We start from the raw sequence: 26,159 nt of genomic DNA on the forward strand, positions 1-26,159 counted from the left end.
ATGTTTTATGTTTTATGTTTTATGTTTTATGTTTTATGTTTTATGTTTTATGTTTTATGTTTTATGTTTTATGTTTTATGTTTTATGTTTTATGTTTTATGTTTTATGTTTTATGTTTTATGTTTTATGTTTTATGTTTTATGTTTTATGTTTTATGTTTTATGTTTTATGTTTTATGTTTTATGTTTTATGTTTTATGTTTTATGTTTTATGTTTTATGTTTTATGTTTTATGTTTTATGTTTTATGTTTTATGTTTTATGTTTTATGTTTTATGTTTTATGTTTTATGTTTTATGTTTTATGTTTTATGTTTTATGTTTTATGTTTTATGTTTTATGTTTTATGTTTTATGTTTTATGTTTTATGTTTTATGTTTTATGTTTTATGTTTTATGTTTTATGTTTTATGTTTTATGTTTTATGTTTTATGTTTTATGTTTTATGTTTTATGTTTTATGTTTTATGTTTTATGTTTTATGTTTTATGTTTTATGTTTTATGTTTTATGTTTTATGTTTTATGTTTTATGTTTTATGTTTTATGTTTTATGTTTTATGTTTTATGTTTTATGTTTTATGTTTTATGTTTTATGTTTTATGTTTTATGTTTTATGTTTTATGTTTTATGTTTTATGTTTTATGTTTTATGTTTTATGTTTTATGTTTTATGTTTTATGTTTTATGTTTTATGTTTTATGTTTTATGTTTTATGTTTTATGTTTTATGTTTTATGTTTTATGTTTTATGTTTTATGTTTTATGTTTTATGTTTTATGTTTTATGTTTTATGTTTTATGTTTTATGTTTTATGTTTTATGTTTTATGTTTTATGTTTTATGTTTTATGTTTTATGTTTTATGTTTTATGTTTTATGTTTTATGTTTTATGTTTTATGTTTTATGTTTTATGTTTTATGTTTTATGTTTTATGTTTTATGTTTTATGTTTTATGTTTTATGTTTTATGTTTTATGTTTTATGTTTTATGTTTTATGTTTTATGTTTTATGTTTTATGTTTTATGTTTTATGTTTTATGTTTTATGTTTTATGTTTTATGTTTTATGTTTTATGTTTTATGTTTTATGTTTTATGTTTTATGTTTTATGTTTTATGTTTTATGTTTTATGTTTTATGTTTTATGTTTTATGTTTTATGTTTTATGTTTTATGTTTTATGTTTTATGTTTTATGTTTTATGTTTTATGTTTTATGTTTTATGTTTTATGTTTTATGTTTTATGTTTTATGTTTTATGTTTTATGTTTTATGTTTTATGTTTTATGTTTTATGTTTTATGTTTTATGTTTTATGTTTTATGTTTTATGTTTTATGTTTATGTTTTATGTTTTATGTTTTATGTTTTATGTTTTATGTTTTATGTTTTATGTTTTATGTTTTATGTTTTATGTTTTATGTTTTATGTTTTATGTTTTATGTTTTATGTTTTATGTTTTATGTTTTATGTTTTATGTTTTATGTTTTATGTTTTATGTTTTATGTTTTATGTTTTATGTTTTATGTTTTATGTTTTATGTTTTATGTTTTATGTTTTATGTTTTATGTTTTATGTTTTAATGTTTTATGTTTTATGTTTTATGTTTTATGTTTTATGTTTTATGTTTTATGTTTTATGTTTTATGTTTTATGTTTTATGTTTTATGTTTTATGTTTTATGTTTTATGTTTTATGTTTTATGTTTTATGTTTTATGTTTTATGTTTTATGTTTTATGTTTTATGTTTTATGTTTTATGTTTTATGTTTTATGTTTTATGTTTTATGTTTTATGTTTTATGTTTTATGTTTTATGTTTTATGTTTTATGTTTTATGTTTTATGTTTTATGTTTTATGTTTTATGTTTTATGTTTTATGTTTTATGTTTTATGTTTTATGTTTTATGTTTTATGTTTTATGTTTTATGTTTTATGTTTTATGTTTTATGTTTTATGTTTTATGTTTTATGTTTTATGTTTTATGTTTTATGTTTTATGTTTTATGTTTTATGTTTTATGTTTTATGTTTTATGTTTTATGTTTTATGTTTTATGTTTTATGTTTTATGTTTTATGTTTTATGTTTTATGTTTTATGTTTTATGTTTTATGTTTTATGTTTTATGTTTTATGTTTTATGTTTTATGTTTTATGTTTTATGTTTTATGTTTTATGTTTTATGTTTTATGTTTTATGTTTTATGTTTTATGTTTTATGTTTTATGTTTTATGTTTTATGTTTTATGTTTTATGTTTTATGTTTTATGTTTTATGTTTTATGTTTTATGTTTTATGTTTTATGTTTTATGTTTTATGTTTTATGTTTTATGTTTTATGTTTTATGTTTTATGTTTTATGTTTTATGTTTTATGTTTTATGTTTTATGTTTTATGTTTTATGTTTTATGTTTTATGTTTTATGTTTTATGTTTTATGTTTTATGTTTTATGTTTTATGTTTTATGTTTTATGTTTTATGTTTTATGTTTTATGTTTTATGTTTTATGTTTTATGTTTTATGTTTTATGTTTTATGTTTTATGTTTTATGTTTTATGTTTTATGTTTTATGTTTTATGTTTTATGTTTTATGTTTTATGTTTTATGTTTTATGTTTTATGTTTTATGTTTTATGTTTTATGTTTTATGTTTTATGTTTTATGTTTTATGTTTTATGTTTTATGTTTTATGTTTTATGTTTTATGTTTTATGTTTTATGTTTTATGTTTTATGTTTTATGTTTTATGTTTTATGTTTTATGTTTTATGTTTTATGTTTTATGTTTTATGTTTTATGTTTTATGTTTTATGTTTTATGTTTTATGTTTTATGTTTTATGTTTTATGTTTTATGTTTTATGTTTTATGTTTTATGTTTTATGTTTTATGTTTTATGTTTTATGTTTTATGTTTTATGTTTTATGTTTTATGTTTTATGTTTTATGTTTTATGTTTTATGTTTTATGTTTTATGTTTTATGTTTTATGTTTTATGTTTTATGTTTTATGTATTAATATTTAGTTTCACGAGCAGATGGACGAATCTTGCAATACCAAAAATCAACTGCTACTGTGCTGCTACTGAAAGGCATGTTAGGCTTGAATTCCCCTCGCCTCGATCTAACCGATACTCTCAATAAAAATAAAAAGAACGATAATTCGTTTTCGGGTCGCTATGTTCACGTATGCTTCAAGTGGAATTTATATTGTTTGTTTATCCAATAAGTTTTTGGTTGCGCATAAATTGAAATCCGCACACGAAGACGATAATTTTATTTTGTTTTTTAAACCAAACAGCGCGCATGACCCAACATTTTTAATTTGAGAAATTCTAATGCAAACCGAATCCGTTCCTGGGATCCAAAACTCGAGATACAAAATGGGCTTTGCACGGTCGATTTACAAATCGGAGATAAATTTTTTGTTCCGATCTTACTTACAATATTTGAAAAAAAAGTTCAAATTAGTTTTTGTAGTTTTTTCGATATCTATAGAGCATTACTCAAATTTTCCATCTGTCAAATAAACTAGAATAATAAGAAAATCTATGAATGTTCAACTTTCACAAAGTTTCCTAGTTGTTGAAAATTATAAAATTTCACAATCCTTTTTCTTCTCTAGTCGAAATAACACAACTATTTTCCTTTTTTGATTAAAATTTCAGATTCGTATTTTTCGGAGATTGCTTCCCTAGGTAAGTCGACATAAATTCTTGAATTAAGATAAACTATATTAGCAAAAATGTCAATTTTAATATTAATTTTCCCTGTAAAATTGGAAAGTTTTATAATTATCAAAAAAAGTAAACAAAGAGAGGCTGTAACTTCCGAATAGGACCATTTCAAATAGTGCCAATTTTTTTTATCATCAAATTCGACACAGCTTGCTTTGATTTCAACTAATGTCTAACCTTTGAATCTAGGGTAGTTTGCATTTTCGCTGCCTTTTGGAAATGTTTTCTTCGTTTCAATATTCCATCATACCCCCCTCAACAGCGTATGTATTTCTAACCACACAACTAGTCCAACAGCCCACCGTGTGCAGAACTCACCGCTCACCACCCCCCAAAATGTGAAAAATCGCGAATGTGTACGATTTCTCAAATTAATCGCCACCACCACCCTGCAGTTTATGCTCCAAAACTAACGAAACCGTCTCTCCTCTCGCGTGGTCCACTTCCTTTACATAAAAGAAGCATACCGGCATTTTTACAAAATGCGTACTACACACGCACACTCACAAACAATTTTGTTTTTTTTTCTACCTCAAACCCCGAGTTCATTTATGTATCGGAGCATAACACCGGTGAGCACTGAGCGGGAACATAAATCGCTCTCTCTCTCTCTCTCATCGCCCGCGTAGGTGTGAGAACAACAACAGAAGAGTCCACCTTTTGTATTCAATTAGTAGACTGGTAGAGTAGTATGAAATCAATCCACCACCCCTCCTCGAATGTTCTACCCTATACAGATAGGGATGCTCATGAGGCCCACCGAGCCGACAGGATCACAGAGAGAGATCCGATAACGGTCGTTGAGAACATTTTTTTATCATCACCACCCATTTCCTCGCTTGCTACGATGAGTCGCCTTGCTGCTGCGAAGACGAATGACGGCGAGACGACAAAGAACCAAAGAGAAGAGAGCGCACAAGAGCGAAAGTTTCGCGTTTCGCCGACCGCGCGATGATGGTGGAGAACCCAATCAGTGGGATCCGCTCGTATCGGATCGGAACCGGCGGCGGCAGTAGTCTGGTACTGGTGGACTGGTACCGTGTACGCATTAGTGCAGCATACACATTACGACGGGTCAGCCGGTGGAACATAGCACATAATCGCAAACGAGACATCAAGGACTGAGAGCCCACACACACATCCGCCCCCCCCCCCCCCTTCCGTGCGCTGACTGGAAGACGACGAATAGCAGCAGAAACAGAACAACCGGCTAGCAACCATCTATCAGCGGTGTGTGATCAGTTATTCAAGGACCAGCCAACCGTAGGGACTGCGAGTTCGGTTGAATTAGTATCCACACGTGTGTGACAGTTTCGTACCACGGATTCGTTTGGTTTGGTGTCCGTCTTCGGGGCAGAAGAACCGCCGTCTAGCCGTAAGGAAAAAAAATCAATATTCTCTGCGGTCGATTGTATTCCAGTGAAATTAAAAACACTGCCGGTCTCCCCCCGATTTTGACAGTCAGTTCAGTGGTGCGAGGAGAATTGCATTGGCGAAAGTAAAAGAAAAAAAGGAAAGAAAGACTCCGTTCAGTTGAGAAGGTGTTGTTCGGAAGAGGGGCTCGAGTTGCCTGTAGAAGGTTCTCGCCGTGTAGTTTGTTCGTGCGAAGAAGAACCGGCCCCGGTCTGAAACGAGAGCAAAAGTTGGCCGGATCGAGAGACAGAGCCTCCGACTGAACAGCATAATAGCTATTATTGGCAGAAAAAAGGGCTGGTGGTTGGAAGGTGTGTGTGTATCGCAGTGGTGGTGAATATGCATATGTATACATATAGTGTAGTGGTGTAGTAACTGGCCAGACATACCTTACGGCAACGAACCGAGGGGGGCTTGTGCAGTGCTACGACCAATATCCACGGGGCGAAGCAGACGAAAGAGACTGAGCAAGAGAAGGAGAGAGAAAGAGCGACGGGACCGACTGAAGGGAGGTAAGCTTTCATCCGGTCTTTGGGGGCTTCGAAGTAGTGTTCCTCAATAGATCTTTCAGGGTTCTGTGGTGGCCACAACCCCAAGGTCTGACTGACCGGCGATGGTGCCGATGATGATGATGATAATTATGGTTTTATGCGGACGACATGGAATTCTCACTCTCGATCGACGTTGCTTGGATACACGTTCAATATTATACGTAGCTGTGTGGTTGGTGTGGTAGTTATGTTGTTTTGGTTGTATCTTCTCGTCTCGTCTGCTGATTCATTGTTCGCCTTTTGTTCGCCAATTTTGTTTTCAGCACGTTTATCGCGTTTGGTCGTGTGTTCGATTTCACGCAATTCTCCAGTACTTAGAATTTGAGACCAAAATTTGGAAAGGGCCTAACTGCAAAATGTAAACAAATCGAGTTTTTGTTTTTCATTCAAAACTATCAAACCAAACACTTTCTGTTATGAACAAAAAAGCACTGCGGTGTTAATATTTCTTTATGCGCCAACCAGCTCCTGGGTATGATTCAGATGATCCCATCTAGCGGTGGGCGCTGGCACTGATGTGTCAATGTGCGTTACTATCTTTGTTAGAGTTGACATTTAAACGGGGGTATCATCAAAACAATGCGACTTAAAATAGGACCACATTCGTTATCTGATCAGAATTTCGTTTTTTTAAATGCACTTTAAGTACTATTGTAAGTATACTCAAATTAGGAGAAACGCCGAAAATAGCATTAAAAGTCTATTTTCAGCTCAGCAAAATGTTGCCAGCTTATTTAGAAAAAGGAGTCGAAAAGATTTTGAAAAAGGAATTAGTGGAGAGGAATAATCGTAGCGAGATATTGCTCTCGTGCTCTAGAAAGACCGACAACATGTTTTAATGTTCGTCATAACTCGAAACCACGTGTATTCGACTGGACACCCTGGAAAACTTTCGCGGTTGAGGACAACTTGCCACTACGGATACATTCGAACCACCAGCTGAAACAATCAGTGTCATCCTGAACTCTCCACAGGTGGCTTGCGAAGAATAAACTTGTTGGTAGGAAATCTAGAAACTCTACTGGCAGAATATCCTAGTGTCAATTGAGTTTAAGGTGTAAAATACTTGGATTTGGTGGAAATGATTCGTTCGAAGATCAGAAAATTTTGAAAGGACGAATGACCCATCGAGGTTAAAGCCCTTACTATCAAACAATCCAAAATTCTGAGCAATAGTCACAATACATTCGAACATAGAAGTGAACATATTACTGTTGAGGCTTCTTTATCTTGGAACGGAGTTGGTTCAGTTTGGCAGCTTCAGTAAGACTATGAACCAAAGAATACCGCTCAAACCGGTAATAAGTAGTTGGATGACCATTACAGCTACGTAATTAAGGGACAAGCGCAATTTTCGGATCGTATTCAAATTTGTGATGTATCGTTCAAAATCCATTGACGCCAAAAAACATGAAACAAAGAATAGTGAAAAAGATAAGTATTTTAAGTTTGTACACTGAAACCTCCATCTATAAACCCTTTTTTACGTAATATCCGATTTACGTGACTTTTTTACGAACTAAATTCGCAAACCAAGTTTGTAAAAAAGTTTGAGGTCGTATAGTGAAATATGAAGCTGCGCAATTTATCCTATGATTAGCTAATTATTGCTATATCCTGCATAGGGTTAACGAGTAGATGACGGAAATCGATGTTTGGAGCCATTTTGAAATCCAAGATTTCTATAACCTCATAAATACGGGTATTTTCGGAATGGAATTGTGTACAGTGAAGATCCGATTTTATCAGTCCCCGATTTCGTCCCTGATTTTGACAGCTTTTTGACCCGATTTTGTCAACCTTATATGAAATTTCGTTTGATTGGCTCTAGCAGACGAACCAAGCCAAATTCGAGTAAATCCTTTCTTGAGCAAATTTTTTCTTATCTCAAATATGCAAAATGTGAAAAAATAAACATGTTTTTTTGTAAATTTTCCACCTGAAGATCATCTAAGGGACATTTATACTAAATAATCAGGATTTTGAGACTCAGGGAAGTAAAAAGAAATATTTGAACAATATAGTTCTATTAAAAAGAAAGAAAAAAATATGTCTCGATTTTTTCCTTGTTTTGTCAGCCTAAAATTCACCAAGGAGCCGATAAAAACGAGACTTCACTGTATATAGGGATAATGATGATAAGATTATAGAAAGTTTTACTCAACCGAAAGTCGTCATCTTGGCCTTCAAAATGACGTCACTCATCGTTTTCGGTCATCTACTGGTCTAGCCCGCTCCAAAAATACTCATATATAATAATTATTAAATTATGTGAACTGCTTTGACGAAACGTATTTAAAATGTGATTGCAAAAAGCAAAAAAAAAATACGAACGCAGTCCCAAATAACGAACACTTTTTGACGAACTAACTTAATTTACGAACCCCCGGTTTAGTTCCTAAATGGAGGTTCCAGTTTATAAGATTTTTCATCAATTTAGATGGAGAAACCCCAATAACTCACAGTTTCACTGCTAGATGGCACTATATACATTACTTTATCAATGTAATTAAGAAAGATAATTTTATCGTCTACAACTTTCTTGAAGACTGCAAATCAATCCAACTTCCTTGGGAAAAGTTAATGGACTTTTAATGTAATATTTATTGTAGTGATGTCTGAGTCGATTTCTTATGGTGCCTAACAGCTCATGTAAAGCAGTAGTCGATTCCCACGAAATTTATTTTTTTTTGCGAAAAAATGGTTGAAACCGCAGCAAACTATGATTACTTCCGTGGTTAGCTCGATATATGGGATCATATCTGCCTGGTTGATGTGATTTCATTACAAGTGGTTTAACACGTTCTACCTAGCTTAATATAGCAACCTCAAGGAAGTCACCTAGGGCCGTTAATTTTCGTTTTATTTATTAACGGCCTCTGTACTCGTGTTAAATTGGGCAAACTATTCGACGTTGTTGATTTAAAGATTGTTTGTTCTATTCTTTCTGGGTTTGAATCTGTTGCACTTCATGACATAGTTTGTACTGAACAATGTGTATGCGTATGTGTATTCGAGTTTAAAAAATATAACAAAATGAGCTTGAGTGTTAATTAGGACACGTAACCTAACTTCCTATGAAAACGTGATATGTGCTTTATTTGACAGTTGAAATAACACGCGGCTAACGTTTCAAAGCGAACGCTGAGTAATGCACGGTGATAAATAGTGTGAAAAATTTCTTGTGCCAATACTAAACGTCTAGCACATATATGAAAAATATATTTATAACTTCTCAGCGCTGGAGAAAGGCATCCCTAACAAAAGTGACAGACAGTTATTTTCCTTGAAAAAGGTCACCAAAAACGGTCGAAACGTCGGATAATTCAAAACCAAGTCGTTTGATTTATATATACTAGCCAATTATAAAGTTACGAACATCTTTCGCAGTGATGGGCATTTCTAAAAAGAAATTGATATGTTAATCTGCTGTTGAACCAAATCGATTTATTTTTCGAGGTAAAGAGATCGATACAGAAAATGAATTCTGTGAGATGACTTCTTCGTTCAAGCATCCGTAATCGTGGCTTATAATACTGATTGTTGTATCTGTATGAATGAAGAGTATCAGTATATACAAATATAATTTTGTTCTGTGACATGTATAATATCGCAGTTCAGATTGCTATATAGTTCCGTACATTCCGGAGTGGCAGATCAAATATGATAGATCGATGTTTAAATCAACGACGTCGAAAAGTTTTCCCAATTTAATACGAGTACAGAGGCCGTTGATAAATAAAACGAAAATTAACGGCCCTAGGTGACTTCCTTGAGGTTGCCATATTAAGTTAGGTAGAACGTTTTGAACCAATTCTAAGGCTTTGTTGACGATGTTTGCAAAGCTCCAGTCGAACGGTGAACTGTGTTTTGTGTTCCAATACTGGTGGAGCAAACTGACCTCTGTATGCGAATGAATCGGGTTCTGAGTAATGACACCCATCCGGTGGTGTCCAAAAAACTACTTACTGCGACTCTCATACCTCAATCAATATATTTGTGGATTCTTCGTAAAAAAAATCGTCCATTTTACGAAAGGTGCTCATGAATACTTTCGTATACTTCATCGACCAATTCGTAATAATCCTACGAAAGTCGTTTCGTGAATTTCATGAAAAACCCGTAATAAAAATAAAAGTAAATGCGAATGATTCTTGTGTAAGAAAAATTCGTTAATTTTACGAAAGTTTTCTGTTCGAAACCCATTTGTGGTAGATTAACGAATATATTATCTCAGCGTATGCTGCGCACGCGAACCCCGCTTGGAACGCGTATGAAGATGTTTCGCGCGATAGGTTCTGAGAAATTCATTATAGAAGGATCCTACCAGTCTACCACCGTATAACGATTGATACATGGTGCTGTTTGATTTGCCGATGCTAGACATTCTCCGCACTTTCACTAAAAATATTTTTATTAATATTTGGTACGTCTAGTAATCTTGACTGCGCAGATATTCTTCCTCAGATTAGTGTGATTATATCGCCTTGCACTCTAATGAATCGCTCTCTTCTCTGGATTCCTAAACACATCAACAAAGAAAAACACGGCGGCATTTCATTGAATTATAGCCAGGTATTAAAGAAAGAGCAGGATATTAGCAGAACTTAGAATACCAAACCTTCCAGTTCGTCGGGGATATCCAAGGACCACCGAAGGGGTGACAGTACTCCTCTATGAGGACAACCTCAAGTGATTTTCGACGTTACGTCCAACAACGCTGTCACCCGGATGCGGTATTGTCGAAGTTTCCCTCAATGTCAATAAAAAGCGATATTGTGCATACTTTTTTACAATGTTCTCCAGTTTCTTTTACCTCCGCCATGCATCTCGATGACGACGGTAGTAGCATTCCACCTCCTCGCAAAGTTTTCCAGACCTCCCTCTTAAATTTTCTAATGATTTTGTTGTCCTCGATCAAAGCCCTCTTGCTCAGGGATCTTGGTTGATCATTTGTTACTGCGTATTTGACTGATTTAATTTCATTGTACATAGACCTCCTGTACATTTCTCAAGCTTCTTTTTTTTATTCAACTCGTTTATTTGATAAAGCACGTTTGCGTTAGCTTAAAGGTGCCATTTCTTCTTTGTTTTACATTTTGAATTTCTTAGAAATGGGGGCGGGCATAGCGTAGTTGGTAAATCGATTGTCTTGTACTCAGCTCACCTGCCCAAGTAACAATTGAAGTTTTATAGCATGCTATAAGTGCAATCTAAGTTTTATGAGTGCCTATAAAACTACCATAAAACCTCAATTGTTACTAGGGCTGGGTTCGGATCCCAACCCCGCACATTGGGTAAGAGATTTTTCTAAGCCGAAGAGGCGAATGATCTTAAGGTTAAAACCTCTATAATCGAAATAATAATACAATAAATTCTTGAAACTGGGGCTAACTTATACACATACAAGCGGGGATAATATAATATTCGTAAGATTAGGGGTCCCAGTTTGTGTGTCTTTGTACAGTAATGCACTTTGGGATTTTTAGAATATATATTATTGGAACAATTAATTATTAACTAAGCGGAACATTTTACAGACATATTAAAACTAAAAATAACTAGAGGGGGTGGTTCAATTTTTTAAGATTAGGGGGGGATTAATCAGGGCTATTTTTAAGTAGTGGTACTGTTGGGCATTTCTTAACGAGGTAACATGTTTGCAAAGCTCAACTAAAACTAGAAGACAAGGGGCACATAAATTTTGGGAAGGTATTCAAATTGAGGAGGGGGAGGGGGGCTAATGTACTACATCTGTGTATCAGAGACAGGAGAGAGAGGGCGGGCAAAGCTGCCGGGGGGGGGGGGGGGGGGAGGTAAGATAATAACTTTCAGTTTCCGGCTTCGGGAATTAACGGTAAGGATTACAGATTCGAACGGATGCATCGTGTCGCCGGGCGGTCTTCCTCGAGCCAGAAGGGTTCCTCCAGACGATTTCGTAGTACGGCTCAGATGCGGATCGGCAACACACCGCGTTGCGCATGTGATATTGTGTTGTAGGTCATTCGACAGAGATGTTTTGTGTCGAACATTCTCAAGTTTCTTGATCAACCATGGTACTTCTCTTTCCCTAGTCCATTTGGTTGCTGGATAGCTCTTTTCGTATACCGCAATTTTGTAGTGTAAGTTTCTTAATAGTTTAGTATACTGCCATGATCGCAAATCGAAAGCGGGACAAATATGCGATGATGGGTAGTATAGATCTTTGAAGTCTTTGAGATTGACCAGGAATCTCTCCAAAGAAGTTTTTATTGCGTATCTCAAATTGTCCTCTTCGGGTCCCTAATAGCTGAATGCGTTGAGTTCAACTTTTTAAGCTAATATCTGATTAACTTTACAGCCGACTCATGATATCCTTGAACACACTGAATTCAATTAGGTAGTTTCCGCACATTTAGAAACTTTTATCACAGGTCACATTTGTTTGCTGATTTGCGGCGAAATATATTCCGAATTTCAGCGAACAAACGCCTCTTTAACTGAGATCTCAGCAAAAAAAAACTGTTTGCTGAGATCTCGGCAAAAAATGCAACAAATAACTGAGATTCGGAATAGCAAATTAAGTTTGTAACTTGACTTGACTGTTTGCGCAATTGTTTGGGACATTGGCTTCACCAATCCAAGAGGGCGTATATTACTAGTAGCGCTGGCTGCACCTAGATCTTTCCAATGACGGCAGCATATTATTCGCAGAGAAGTTTGAGAATCAATTATAGGTGTGTCCAAAAATAATAATTTGATACGTGAAAGAGGGCCACGAAGACCTAAAGACCATCGACAGGATGTTCCCGCAAAATTTCAACTGTCTGACCTCCAACACGGTGTGATCAGGACGGTGAGGAGAGGATACACATTACCAACGACGAGCTCATAGCTGCGGGAAGATAACGTGACACAGATCTATCCAAAACCGTTCGCCCGGATGTTGCATATGTTCCAGGAACGGATGACAGTGGTCCACAAGCCATGAGCTGGATGGAAATCGGGAACAACGCGGAGTAGCTGATTGCTCTTTTCAAGCGGAACCCGAATCTGAACGGCGGTACTTGACTAAAAAAATTTCATCCAAGTTTCACCCAGAAAGTCGACCTAAATCAGAGCTGAGATTTGTCGATCACGTCTCGAGACCTTGACGAAAAAAAATGTCATCATCTTGAGAAATCTATCCGGTAATAACGGAAATCAAATAAAAAACTCGTCAGTACAACGAAGCAGCATAAGGAAATACAAGTCACGACAGTGGAGTTGCGGTCAGTTGTGTCCTATTTACCAACCCCTTCTGGACACTCAGAAGTACATGTAAACAGGGCACTCAGGAGCGACATGCACTTTATATGGGAAATATTGTGCGCTTGTAGCACACATTGGAAAAAATAACAATCTCATATACGGCATATGTAATGATTGCTTCGCCTTCGTAAAACCGTGAGAATTTGAGAGGAGAGACAACTTTCTGTATAGTGTAATGACAAGCTTATTAGTTATGCACTGAAATATCTCACGGTATTAGTGTACGATGGGGACATATTTTGGATTGAAAACGGTACCAAATCGGAATGAACTCCAGCACAGTGTTGCCAAACAAGGGCACGAAAACTTCACGACGCTGCTGAAGAAACACCAGTGCTGCGTTATAATTGATATCGATGAAGCTATTAAAATTCGCTTCGAAGCACCTGATTTGGCAGGCCATATGAAGTTGTTGCAAATGTAGTGAAAGATTTGTGGCCAAAGACACCATAAACAGTGAGCTTTACGAAATCGAGTGCCTCCAAACATGGTTTTGAAACAGTGCGATCAACAACATTTGTTTTAGTCTGATTTTGCTTTATGCTACTACTCCAAACCCGTGCAGGAGTGGTATGCGGCTCATTGTGACAAACCTTCCGAGGAGCAAAGTTTTTTGGAAAGGGCTCACTGCCGGAAATCAATCTATCGTAATTTTAAGTTAGTGTCAGATTCTGATGAGACGAAGTCGAAACGCAAATCCCATAATTAATTTAAATACAGTGTTTTTCCAACTAGCTTTTTTAATATTCCGGAATAGATCCATTAAACAGATCTAAAAATGCCACCTTCAACTATTCGCCCAAGGCCCTGCCTTAAGCGCTACAGTGCAATCACCCGACAAAAAAGTGCAGATCATTGCTGTATCCAGTTTGAATAACAACATTAGATCCGGTTAACAGCCCAACAAAAACAACAGCCGCACTCCAAGGGAGCTTGAAAAGCTACCAATTTTCAACGTTCCAAGGGGGTGGTGGTTACTCGCAAAGGCAATTCGGGAAGGTTAATGATCGGTTAGTCATTAACAGAAACACAACATGCGTACGCGCCATTTTGCTGGACTAGAATTTGTCGTATGGAATCATTTAACCACGTGCTATATTTCGATTCTTTTCGATGTTAATTGACGTTAATCCTTACGTAAACGAACTTCGTTTTGATTGATTTGAACATAAAATGCTAAAAATTAGTTATTGTGTGAAATTGGATCGCATGGCCCTTATCTTACCTTGAATTAGCCGTCAAACGAAGTAACCCCTGTGGCTAAAACCGCTGTCAAGTGCAAGTCAGTTTACATTTCTGTAGAAAATAAATTAACTATAGTAATGTATTTTCGAAAGCTGGACAATTTAGAAAATTGAGCTTTCTTGATGTATGTTAATTATCATAATCATTACAATGAGGATATTGAGTAAAAAATCTTTCCATTGAACAAATTTTCGACATCCCAATTGGTCTACTTCAAATATAACAATCTGTAATGATGACTTTTTAGCCCTTCAAATTGATACAGTTAAAAACCGCGTGGTAAATTTGAAACCCATCAAGTAGTCACCTTCTCGAATGATTTCAACAGCGCGAATGGTCGACCCCGTCGTTCGTTGTGGACCCCAAAAACTGTCAGGGGTAGTAGTTGGCCATGAGTTTGTCGGTACCACGCTCCGCTGTCAGTCGGTTGATCGGTCGGTCGATCGGTCGTCTTCCAAGCAATGCCCGACCAATATAATGATAATGATGGTAGTAGCTAGATGTGTCTGCCGGTGCTTTTCGGTGGTTGTCCTTGGTTTCTTGAAAGCCTTTTTCACAATTCCGATCATGATCAGCATGATGGTAATTCGAATTTTGAACCATCGGTCGGTCGGGGTGGATCTGCTGCGATGCATGGCGAACGGTAGGTGTTCGAGAAGAAGAGGGTAGGTTGAAAACAAAAGCTTCCACAAGTAGGTAGCAGCAGTTGTGTTGCTCAGGGCAGTGATTGCTTGAAATGCCGAGGCATAAACAAATGGCAACGCAAAAGAGAACCACTTATTGCTTGGCGGAAAGCCGGCAGAAATCGTGAACCGCGATGAGCGTCAATTCTTATGTAGCTTTGTACCTACTGCATAGGTAGGTACATACGCAGGCCGGCTGGTGTGGTTCTTCGTCTGAATCTGGCTGGAGGCTTTTGCCTTGGGGGATACGTCTCGAGAGAAGGTTGTTTTGGATCATGCGTCTTTCTAATTGGGGGGCTCTCGTTTTATGCGCAATTTCTGATATTCTTTTTCTCATTTTATTCTCGGGTGGAAAACAGATAAAATCTTCACACGAACGGCAACGTCAGGTTGCTACAGAATCTATTGAACGTAATATAGAATCGTTTTTGTTCGAACAATACAGTTTGTGAAAATAAGAAGACTTCATTATTGTACTATTGAGTTGAATAGAATTTCTACTAGTATGATACAAGTGTCATCGCCTTCTAATCGACATACACTAACCAAATAAATGGGTAATTAAATGAAGAATAAACTTCTTTTATTGTATTAATTGATGGGATTGTTTTTTAATCGTACAATAGTTCTAATCCTTAACACTTCAGAACGATTTCTAATTGATCTTCCACGTAATTGTACATGAAACCCAACAAAGGTTGATGAAGGTGGAAACCTTTCAAATAAATTTATTGAAACAGTATTTTATTGATCATTTTACGTTAAACAAATTTAAGATAAGGTATACTCAATGTTCGCTGGAAAAAAAAACATTAAAAACAGCACATGGTACTCAATTATGCAAACAATTTTTCGGGATCGTTTATTCAAACAAAAACATTCAAATTTACACATAATTTTTGAATGAACGAATCCGATTCTATCATTTTGATTCACGATTTTTTTTCTCGATCAAGCAACAAAGAAGGCTCTTTTCCTGTGGTGACACCATCATGAAATTCGATTAGGCATGTCCTTTTTATCGTTCATTCCCTTCAAAAACAATAAAAACCCCGTAGCCGACTGCCAAACTCTCGCTCGTCATTAAAGAAGGGATCTGTCACCGAGCATGTCAACAAGACACACAACACCCCACAGTGTGCCATGAGGCACCGGCTGATTGTAGTGTCAAATTACACTACCAGTAGAATCCGTAGAGTGGATATACTTCCTGTTGAGGGCATCGTTTTGGGGCTGGATGGTAATCAAGCGAGAATCTTTACCTCATTCGTTTTAATTATTACTAAAATTGGAACAACAGAATTAAAAAATTAAAATAAAAAGTAATTTATGAGACTACTCCGCCTGCTACAATTACCAAAACTTTAGTTACAGTGATGTCAAATGAGACTACTCGCTTTTTCGGCCAGACGAAGGGTCATTCATTCCAATGGCTGCTTAGATTGATGTCGATCGTTGATCTATTCATAGCTCAGAACGCCACCACAATCAGGAATTGGGTGGAAGGTGTACGCAGAGGTAACAGAGGTCCCCCTGATATAGATTGGAAGGAGGAAAAGGAGGGGGGCATAAACGAGCATCAACCCCTATCGAGTGGAGCCTCACACCGTGCAAAACTATGGTGTCTATGATTCTTGCCAGCCAGCGTGTTTCATAGAGCTATTGGGCAAAAATTATTATGCCTTCCGGTAGAATAATAGTAGTAAAAAAACCCAACCGACTGTTTCCAAGAGCCTAGCTGAGAAGTTTAGCAGAAAAAAAGGCATGCACGGAGGAAAGAATAAAGTTACGAAACGAAATGAAGACGTAAGTTTGATCACCTCAGCTCGTACAATCAACTCTGCACGCTTGCTCAGCCATCCAGCAGTGTGGCCCAGCAGCGAGTCTCGAAGAACTCGACTTGGGACGACGACAAGCCAAAGCAAGGCAAAAACGTAGTCAGCAGGTACACATGTTCAAGGCCACTCGAGTGTTCAGTCTCCGGTAAGTGGTATGGTGAAAAATACCTATAAACTTCGCTGGCCGAGAACTCAACAACACCGCGCTTCGCTGGACATAGTAGAGGCATCGTCGTGATGGGCATGCCGCGACGACGAGAGATCTATACCTGTTTTTTCTTCATTCTCATAGTCACAGCCTGCTCGGATGTGTGGCTCTCGCGAGACCCGAACCCCGTTGATCGATGATGGTTCCTCGAAGGATGGGAAAAAATCTCTCATTTGCTAGGCAGAAAAATTGCCGTGACGCACACTCGAGGTCGCTTCCATTGAAAATTGCCTCGATTTATATACACTTTAATGTGTCGGTCTTTTGCTGCGGATGTTTTACTATTTTTGCCAGTCGCGCTGTGCCGGCCGGCTCCGACGAGACGAAATTCGAAATGTGCGCAAGATCGTTCTCCGCGTGTAATTGCGCGGGATCAAAGGCCTTATGGGGCGAATGTGCGATGTTCTTTATAGAGGTTATACTGATGATCGGTATATGGACCATCTTTGCGGCCCCGGGGGGAATTTAGCGAGATGTTTATGTTCTAAGTGTTTGTTTAGAACAGTCCTCGAAAGACGCAAATGGTAATGAGGAATAATACAATCAACAAAAGTTTTCAAAATCCCCCAAACATAATTGGTTTGGCAGGCGATTTGCAAACTTTTCGTGACACGTTAAACTTAGGTTTTTATATCATCGATAGCTCGAAAATAAAATTTTACTATCATAATGATTAAGTTGTCCGTAATTGGGTCACTATATGAAGAATCAAATTCCTTTTTTATTACATAAACCAATAGAGCTCATCTTTCTGAATATAACAATCTATATGTTCGATAGAATGACAGGAAAAATGACCCCTATCGGCCCACCTCTGAGTCGATTCCTAGTCCCACCAGGCACCAGGAGTACTTGCACCAAACTTGAAGCAAATCGGACAAGTCTAACTACCCGGACCAATGTGCCTGAAGTTTGTATGAGATTTTTCAACAATTTACATGGAGAAAACCCACCAGCTCGCATTTTCGTCGCTAGGTGGCACTGTATGCGTCGTATTACCACTGTAAGTAACAATAAGAAAGATAATTTAATTGTCTACAACTTTGTCGAAGACTGCTAGTCAATCCGGCTTTGTTAAAAGAAGTTATTAAACTTTTAACGAAGTGATGTCTGAGTCAGTTTTGCATGGGGCCTAGCAGTGCATGGTTGTGTATCAGTACTCGAGTCCCGCGAACTGTACATTTTTGTGAAATAATCATTAGGTTTAGCTCAATTGTATTTTCAGAAGAATTATAGTAGATAATATGAGTCATGCTTTGATTAGAAAATTTTAGTTCCACCTGTGATCGCATAGAGGGCGCCAACACTAGCTTTTCAACGGAGAGAGGTAGAAATTTGGTGTCTTCTACAAAGTTATAGAACAGGCATTTTCAGTATTTCTTCCGAACATATTGATACTCTATCTTCTCTTCTATGGCGCCCTCTATGCGGTCACAGGTAGAACTAAAATTTTCTAACCAAAACATAACTCGTATTATTTACTACAATTCTTGTAAACATACTATTCAGCTAAATCTAACCATTATTTTACAAAAATGTATAGTTCGCGGGACTCAAGTAGTGATACACAACCATGCATTGCTAGGCCCCATGCAAAACTGACTCAGATATCACTTCGTTAAAAGTTGAATGACTTCTTTTAACAAAGCCGGATTTACTAGCAGTCTTCGACAAAGTTGTAGACAATTAAATTATCTTTCTTATGTTCACTTACAGTGATAACACAGACTAACAGACATAACACTCAAAAACAAAGCTTCGCCCGCTTTAACGGTCATTTTAAATATATTTGTAGTTGGGACTGTGGCCACATTTGAAATTATGGCGCCACTGACATATGAACAAGCATATGGGGGATAGACCACTAGTGAAAAATGGTTCCCAAATCTGAGGGGTAACCCACCAGTAAATGAGTGTTTGGGACTGTGAATAAAAGGTGGAGCTAGTGTTCTGGGAAAATTGTCGGATGTTTTTTTAGGGAATACCCTCATAGTGTTATGTCTGTTAGTCTATGGTGATAATACGATGCATACAGTGTCGCCTAGCGGCGAAAATACGAACTAGTGGGTTTTCTCCATGTAAATCGTTGAAAAATCCCATACAAACTTCAGGCACGTTGGTCCGGTAGTTAGACTTGTCCGATTTGCTTCGAATTTGGTGGAAGTACTCCTGGTGAATCTAGGAATCGACTCAGGGTGGACCGATTGAGTTTTCAAAAATTCATTATTTTTCTGGGCAGTCTAATGTTCAACCCTTAAAACTTAAAAATTATTTTTAATCGATTTTCAACGAAAATGTAAACACGTTCCCGTTTGACACTATCACTCTTCCTTGAAAGTGGATTTATCCACGTGGGTTAGAACTGTTGGCAGTTTCCCAGCAAAATGATAGGGATCAAGGTAGTTCAATGGAAGGTGTGGTCATAATAATTTAATTTCATAAAATAATTTTTATTTGTTATTTTGCGTACAAAATAGTGAAAAAAGGTTCGATCACGTATCTTTAACATAAGCTGCATCAGAAAACATAAAACAACAGCATGTTACTTAATGACCCAATTGGAATCTAGAAACACGTAGAATATGACAGAACTATTGTAGTAGTATGTCAAGAAAGTGAAAATTCTACCAGATCATAATGCGAAACCTTTCCAAAAATTGCACAAGAAAGCTATATGACAGTTTGCCACTTTATAATGTCGTTTATTTGCAATGTTACAACCCATTTTACGCTACTTATTATCGAAAAAGTGCTCATGATAGAAATTACCAAACACTATTTGGTATGGCAAGCAATTTGAAGCTGCGTATTGAAGAACGGTATTTTTGTCGGTTTCTGAGCAACGAATTTGAAAATTTATTTTAGCTTTTCACTTATGTATGACGAATCACGAAACTTTCCATCCTTTAAAAGATAAAGTCGCAAGGAACTCCTTTTTCCACAATGATCCTGAAAACAACCAGCTCAGGGAATGGGGTTGGAGAGCCACCCTGACTCGCTAAATCAACTATTCTTGCCGCCAATTTTCGATTATTCACACAAAGTAAGCCATTTCTGTATGGCAGTACGAAAACTAGTTGTGGGTCGAAAATTAGTGCTCCAGCACAATTTGGGTCACAAACTAAGAGTTGTACAACTTACTGAGCCCTTTGGCTCCCTTGTGCCATTCAGCACTTCTTGAGCCCTTTGGCTCCCTGTTCGGTGCTATTTAGCACCGGAACTCCTTTGAGCCATTTAGCACCACTTCCTCGTTGATCCATTCAGCTTTCGACTTGTTCGTGGAAAAACGCATGTTGCTTTTTATAAACCAACACAATTGGTCCGTTCCGTTTTGGCCGGATTTGCCATCTTACTATTACGGGGAAAGGCCATGGAGTGGCATGCCGTGAACACGCCAGAGCTCAGCTCAATAAAAAAATTTGGGCAATCTCAAGAAGACACGAAAAACAGTTGTCAGCGAGATGCAGTTCAAGGAAAATTGGCGGTCCGTTACGAAAAAAGTGACTAAGAAGGCTGTGCACAATTTGATGACAGAAGTCAAACGAAACACCCGGCAATTCGCATTCTCAAAAAAAGAAGATTGAGTGAATATTTTTTCCTCATACTGTATGAAGTGAACTTGCAAAAGAGACATGAGTTGATTTACTAATAAATAGTTTAAGGACATTATAATGCGAGCCACAACATAGCTTCTACGCCGCACACTCCCATCTCCCCTGCCTAACCATGTTTCTGACATGAGTAAATATAAAAATACGTTTTTCGATACACTAACCTTGCCGGTGTACCACGAAACTGCTACTTGAGGAAGCTAGAACATTTTCCTATACAATCAACCCGAGTTTTTGACGGAATTCCATCATTAGCTCTTATTTTGTGCGAAAATATCACCCCTCTTCACTTGGGGTTTCTCTTCGAAACTTTTTTATTTTTCTTCTCATTTTCAGAACACTTTTTCAAATGCACTTTAATCACACACCACTGAAAAAACACCCGCGAAACTTTAATCGTTTACTAACTAAACTTCAAATTTGCTGCCAATGTGCAGATTACCGAAGAAAAATGTCCGAAAACTATTATTTGTGCGTTTGAATTTTCACTTCGAATTCCATTTTTTCTCAATGTAAACAAGCGCGTCGGTGCCTAGCAACAACCCTGTCAAAAAAAAATGCGGACGAACATGGTCAGGCGATTTAAACAGTACGACGTTTAACTCAACTCGCCTGTGCTAATTGCCCCTAGGAACAAATGCAATTTGCGAATGCGATTTAAAGGCGTTTTCACACTTAGACAAATTTTCTGGCGGCTGAAAAGGACTTGGTTGTTTTTGCGTTTTTCAAACATGGCGGTTCATGTTTGGCTTAAGCTTAAAATAGTTTTTTTTAAACAATTGGCGTGTTCTCGCTTGTACTTTGTTTGTCTAGTGCACTTCATTTAGCCAACGAAAGTGGGAAATTGTGGAATCGTGTGTAAATATAGTGGAACAAGATCTCTGACCTAAACTGTTAATAAAAGTCAGATTGTGGTAAGTTTTGGTTTGCAATGCCAATTTCACCATTGATTCTTCCTATAGTTTGGTGGTGATTACCTAGTGTAGTGATAAGTTTATGTGAGTAGATAATGAATCCGAAAATAGGTATTATTTATAATTTTCATAGTAGGCAATTAAGGGCGATTAAATGGCGCGTTCCCTGGGCGATTTAGGGGCGAATAAAGGGCGGGTACAGCGGCCAAAAAATGACGACGACAAATCGCCCAAATGTTGCATTTGAAATAGCCCCCTAATTGCCAGCAATTTGCTGGCAAATTGAAGGGCAATTAGCGCATCCGAGTTGGCAAATAGCCCCCCGTTAGCCAGCAACTTGCCCTTTTTGACTAGGAAGCGTGCGTTGCTGGCTTCCACATATCTTCACCTTAACTGAGTTGCACATATTCTTGTTTGACGAATTTTTGATCGCAATTTCCTTTAGCAAACGATGGTGTCCCAAACTAATGAAAGGCGGGTAAGCGGCTATTTGTTTTGATATTCACCATTCTTGCAATCATATTACTGAAGAAAAAATCTAGAAATTACTAAGAATTCTCGCTGTTGCGAAATTTTCCTATTGGTTTGGGGAATTTTCATCAAAATATGAAAAAAAAAAAAAAAAGTGTTACCAAAAATGTTTTATTCACAATTCCTATTAATATTGTACATATTCACCACAAACCTAACCTATCTTTTTTTTTCTTTCTCATTTCCAATTACAGAATTCCTCTAATCTTCGGACCCACCCGCCCCAAAAGGTTTCATGAAAACACCCGACACACCGAAACGCGTCGGTTGTGTCCCCTATAGAGAAGAATCAGACAGCACTGGTTCGTCGAATGCATGTCGACATCGACATTTGTAAACGTCGTACTATCCGTTAAGCAATAGAGTGAAAATATTAGGTGTATCAAAAACAGTAAAACAGAACGTTTTATAACAAGACCGTGGGGACGCGCATTGTAGAAAATTGAGCCGTCGCGAGCATAACAAAAACATACACTAGACTAAACCAATCAAAATAATCGACACGTAGAGGAAGGAGTTTCGTATTAGCTAATTTCGACCGTAAATCTTAAGGTGAGTTTGATGAAAAGCAGCTGTCAAAATCTGTTGTTGCTTTACACACTACAGAGAAAAACCCGAATTCTTACCGCAATCAAAGTAACCATGTTTTTTTTTCTTTCACAGCTCGCAAACCATCAATTTTCATGGAATAATTACCCATTTTTCCCTTCGAATAAAAAAAACAATACACACATCAATCGCGTCGCAAGGACTCTCTCATGACTGCGCAACTATTTTGTAACGAATAAAACAAAATCAAAAAACTCAATCTTTAGGCAAAATTTTCAAACCGAACTTAGTCAAATTTAAAACAAAACCAAAATTTCTTCATGGAGGAAGCAAAATACCTACCGCTAAGCAGTAAACCAACCGAATTAGATATCATTTTTTTCGCGTAAAATAAAAATAATAAACAAACAAAAAAGTAACGCACATAAACACGGCAGACGGTGAGAAAAAAAAACGTATGAAAGTGGAGGGAAGAGCTTCCAAACAACAAGACAGACAACTTTAAATTAAAACAGTAATACGGAGAAAAACAGGAAAACAATTTGCCCTTCTAAATCTAGTGGAATTCTCCTCGAGTGTCGAAGTACGCAGCCGGAGGAAGTGGTCGGAGTTCGTCCCCGGAATCTAGTAGAATCAACGGAGGAAGAAACGGTGAGTGAAAAACCATTTGTTCGTGTGCTCTTTTATCGCTATATGTGTTGCATGGATTTTCCGTTTTATTATCGCCAATCTGGCCAACTGTCACAGGGCTGACAGCGAAAACTTTCCGGGCATAAAAACGAGCAGCTGATGAGTACGTAATTTGAAGTTTTGTGTGAAAAAACATACACACACATAGCAGTGCCATCGAATGCACCGCAAAAAAGATTCCAACGACGACGACGATGCAGTTAGATGACATTTGCTCGCAGTTTTAGACAAAAATTTAAATTTAGCACATTTCTAGGCAAAAAACGAAAATTGCAACTCTTCTTGTGGTTGTGGTTGCGATGCGACGATCCGGACAGCGGCACGCACAGTACAGAACAAACAAAACAACGGCCGCCAACTTCGATGAGGAAAACGACGACGACGTGGTTTTCCTCATAGATGCCGACCGGCCAACCAACCGGGGTTGCATAAAGGTGCAGGTATTGCAGAAAACGCACAGCAGCCTGCTTTGGTTTGGTTGGATTTGGATGATGCGTTGACTTTTCAAGGGGACGGCCAAAAAGTCAGGGCGGCGCGCGAAAGAGCGCTGTGCCAGTTTATCAAAACATATGCGTAAAATGTTTTAAACGAATTCTCTCAACCGATTCGCCCGAGGGGGCATCCGGTGGGGTGGTTTGAGCGGACTGAATAGAAACTTCTGTAATAAATGTGAACCACGAGTCAATGACATTTGGTTTGGTTTTAGGGCGGGATTGTATACTACGGTCGATGGCGGCTTAAGGGTAGATTAAACTAGGAGGCCTACTATGTAGATGTCATTGATTTTGTAGGTTCGCGCGTATCGACGCAGTTTGTTTATTGATTAGGTATGTCTGTTTAGTCTGTGAGCTTGACGCTTGTCCATAATCGAGATCACTTTGACTTTGACGCTGTCTGGTGGAGTCGAATCAAGCCACACACGCGTACCGTCGTCACGGGCTTCTTCGAACTGTTGTTTAGGTGTAATTTGAGATATTCGACGTTTAAAAATCTTCTAAATGTTTTGTTTTCCTCCAAATTAAAACAGTCCAATACCAACAGAAGGGTAAGAATGTTAGTAGCTACCCTCCGTTCAAAGTTACCCCCTCATGACGGTAATGAACAAGAAACTGGAAAAAGAGAGATAAGGTAAACACATAAAAGAAACGACTAGTTTCCCCTCTTCCAACGAACTTTACGGCCACAAACGCACCCTTCGCGAGCAGCTGTTCATCACCGGGCTGACAGACGGGGTAAGCAAGGTGCCAAAGTTCTACGACCGTGTTACATTGACAGAAGAAAAGAAAAAAGTGTGCGATAATGCCAAGCACATTTTAACTGCCGTAATTTTACAACTTCAAAATTTTCAAGTGTGTATATAGGAAACAGTTTATTATAGTTTTATGTTCATATTTGCATTGCTCCCCAGTTTTTTTGTGGTTTGTGATGATCACTCCTTTATTGGCTGTTTATTCTTGGCGGCTAATGAGGACAACGTTGAACTTTTTTACCATTGCAACTGACGCTACTGGCAGTTACAAAAATTGTAGACATTCTGACGGCGAAAATTGTTTGTTTTCACATTTTTGACAGTGATCAAAGCACACTAGATTGAGAATAGCTCGTTTGAAAGCAGTCTAGAATACACTGAAATTTAACTCTTTTTCAATGAAAACAAAAAGCTCAAAAATATTAAAAAAATAAGTAATAACTACAATTCAACGCCATAATCCAAGAGTATCAACAATTAAGTTCGAAGACCTACTTGTTTTTCACTTTTCATATGCAAACCAGCTAATTAATCAATAAATTTCAATAGGTGGCAGTACGCCACTTGAATCAGCTGTCAAACCGACAGTTTATTTAGGCGCGGGGCAATCAGCTGTCACTTTGAGCGGCTGCTTTCGCCGTTTTGCTACCTGCCCAGCAGTTGTTCGCTCTAAGACCCACAAAAAAAACAATAATAACAGTCTCCAGGACAACGACGCCAGCTGCTTCCCAATTGCGCCATACCCAGCAAGAGCTGTGAAATTGTTGTAAATTCGAGTTACATGTGATGAAGTTCGACGGCTGAACTGCATTTTTTTTCGCCTTCCACCTATACACTCTACACAGTGTAACATTCGGTTTACCATGCGTAAAGGACTGTAGCAGACCCCATATCTGGAAACAGCTGCTGCCAACTGAATTATTGGTTGGAACACAGAAAAGAACCTCAATGAACGCGAAGCAGGAATGAAGCAAACGACACACAACAATGACCCCGAAAATTGTAAGGAAACGAACTGCACCTTTCGCTCATCTGTCGTTCGCTTTCGCTGATGAAACGGCCTGGCCCGGCCCGGCTGCAGATCGGAAGTCAATCGACCGCTCACAGGGATGATGCGAGTCCTTACATTTTTCGTTTTTTTTTTCTTCGGGGGTCTAATTTGTGTTTTCATCCTATCGTGTCCTTATAATTGGCCTATATCTGCTCACGCTCCAGGTATACGACCATGTGCTTCGGCAGTTGGTTGAATCGTTTTTTTGCGAGAAAGCGCAGAGGAGCCGCGAAAAATAGAAAACTGTCACATCCCAACAAACAATTTAGCTGTATATTGGCTTGAACCAAGGGGTAAGTCGCTTAGCACAAATCGAATTGTGCCCACAAACAAACAGCGTAGTGGCTTGTGCCGCTTTGTGCCACGATGTGCCAGGATGTGCCGTGGTGTTCAGTAAAATAAAAGCAATGGTTGCTATGATTATTCAACTACACTTGGTTGGCAGTTTTTGAGTTGTCAGAAGTGTGCCTCATTGCGATAACGAGTGAAATGATCGTGTATTACTGTGAATCGTAATCTTATATCGTGTTATCGTAGCTGATACAGTGTGTATGGCACATTGTTCTAAGCGACTCACCCCTTGGCTTGAACAGTTCTTGTTCAGCTTATTACCTTGTTATAAAAGTG

General features: G+C 37.2%; 1 protein-coding gene across 3 annotated transcripts in view; it reads left to right on the top strand.

Moving 5' to 3' along the window:
- Positions 1 to 26,159, top strand: part of LOC131688838 (RNA-binding protein MEX3B) — a 101,440-nt gene that overhangs the window by 44,375 nt on the left and 30,906 nt on the right. The window contains exons 2-4 of one of the 3 annotated variants that reach the window (XM_058973404.1): positions 3,641 to 3,670; positions 22,188 to 22,545; positions 22,657 to 23,193. The gene's annotated coding sequence lies outside the window, so the exon portion shown is untranslated. Of the gene's footprint in view, positions 1 to 3,640; positions 3,671 to 4,884; positions 5,635 to 22,187; positions 22,546 to 22,656; positions 23,194 to 26,159 lie in introns of those variants that run through there. The other 2 variants (XM_058973415.1, XM_058973423.1) reach the window with 2 other exon arrangements.

The sequence above is a fragment of the Topomyia yanbarensis genome, chromosome 1 (genome assembly GCF_030247195.1).
Source record: "Topomyia yanbarensis strain Yona2022 chromosome 1, ASM3024719v1, whole genome shotgun sequence".
Classification (NCBI taxonomy): domain Eukaryota; kingdom Metazoa; phylum Arthropoda; class Insecta; order Diptera; family Culicidae; genus Topomyia; species Topomyia yanbarensis.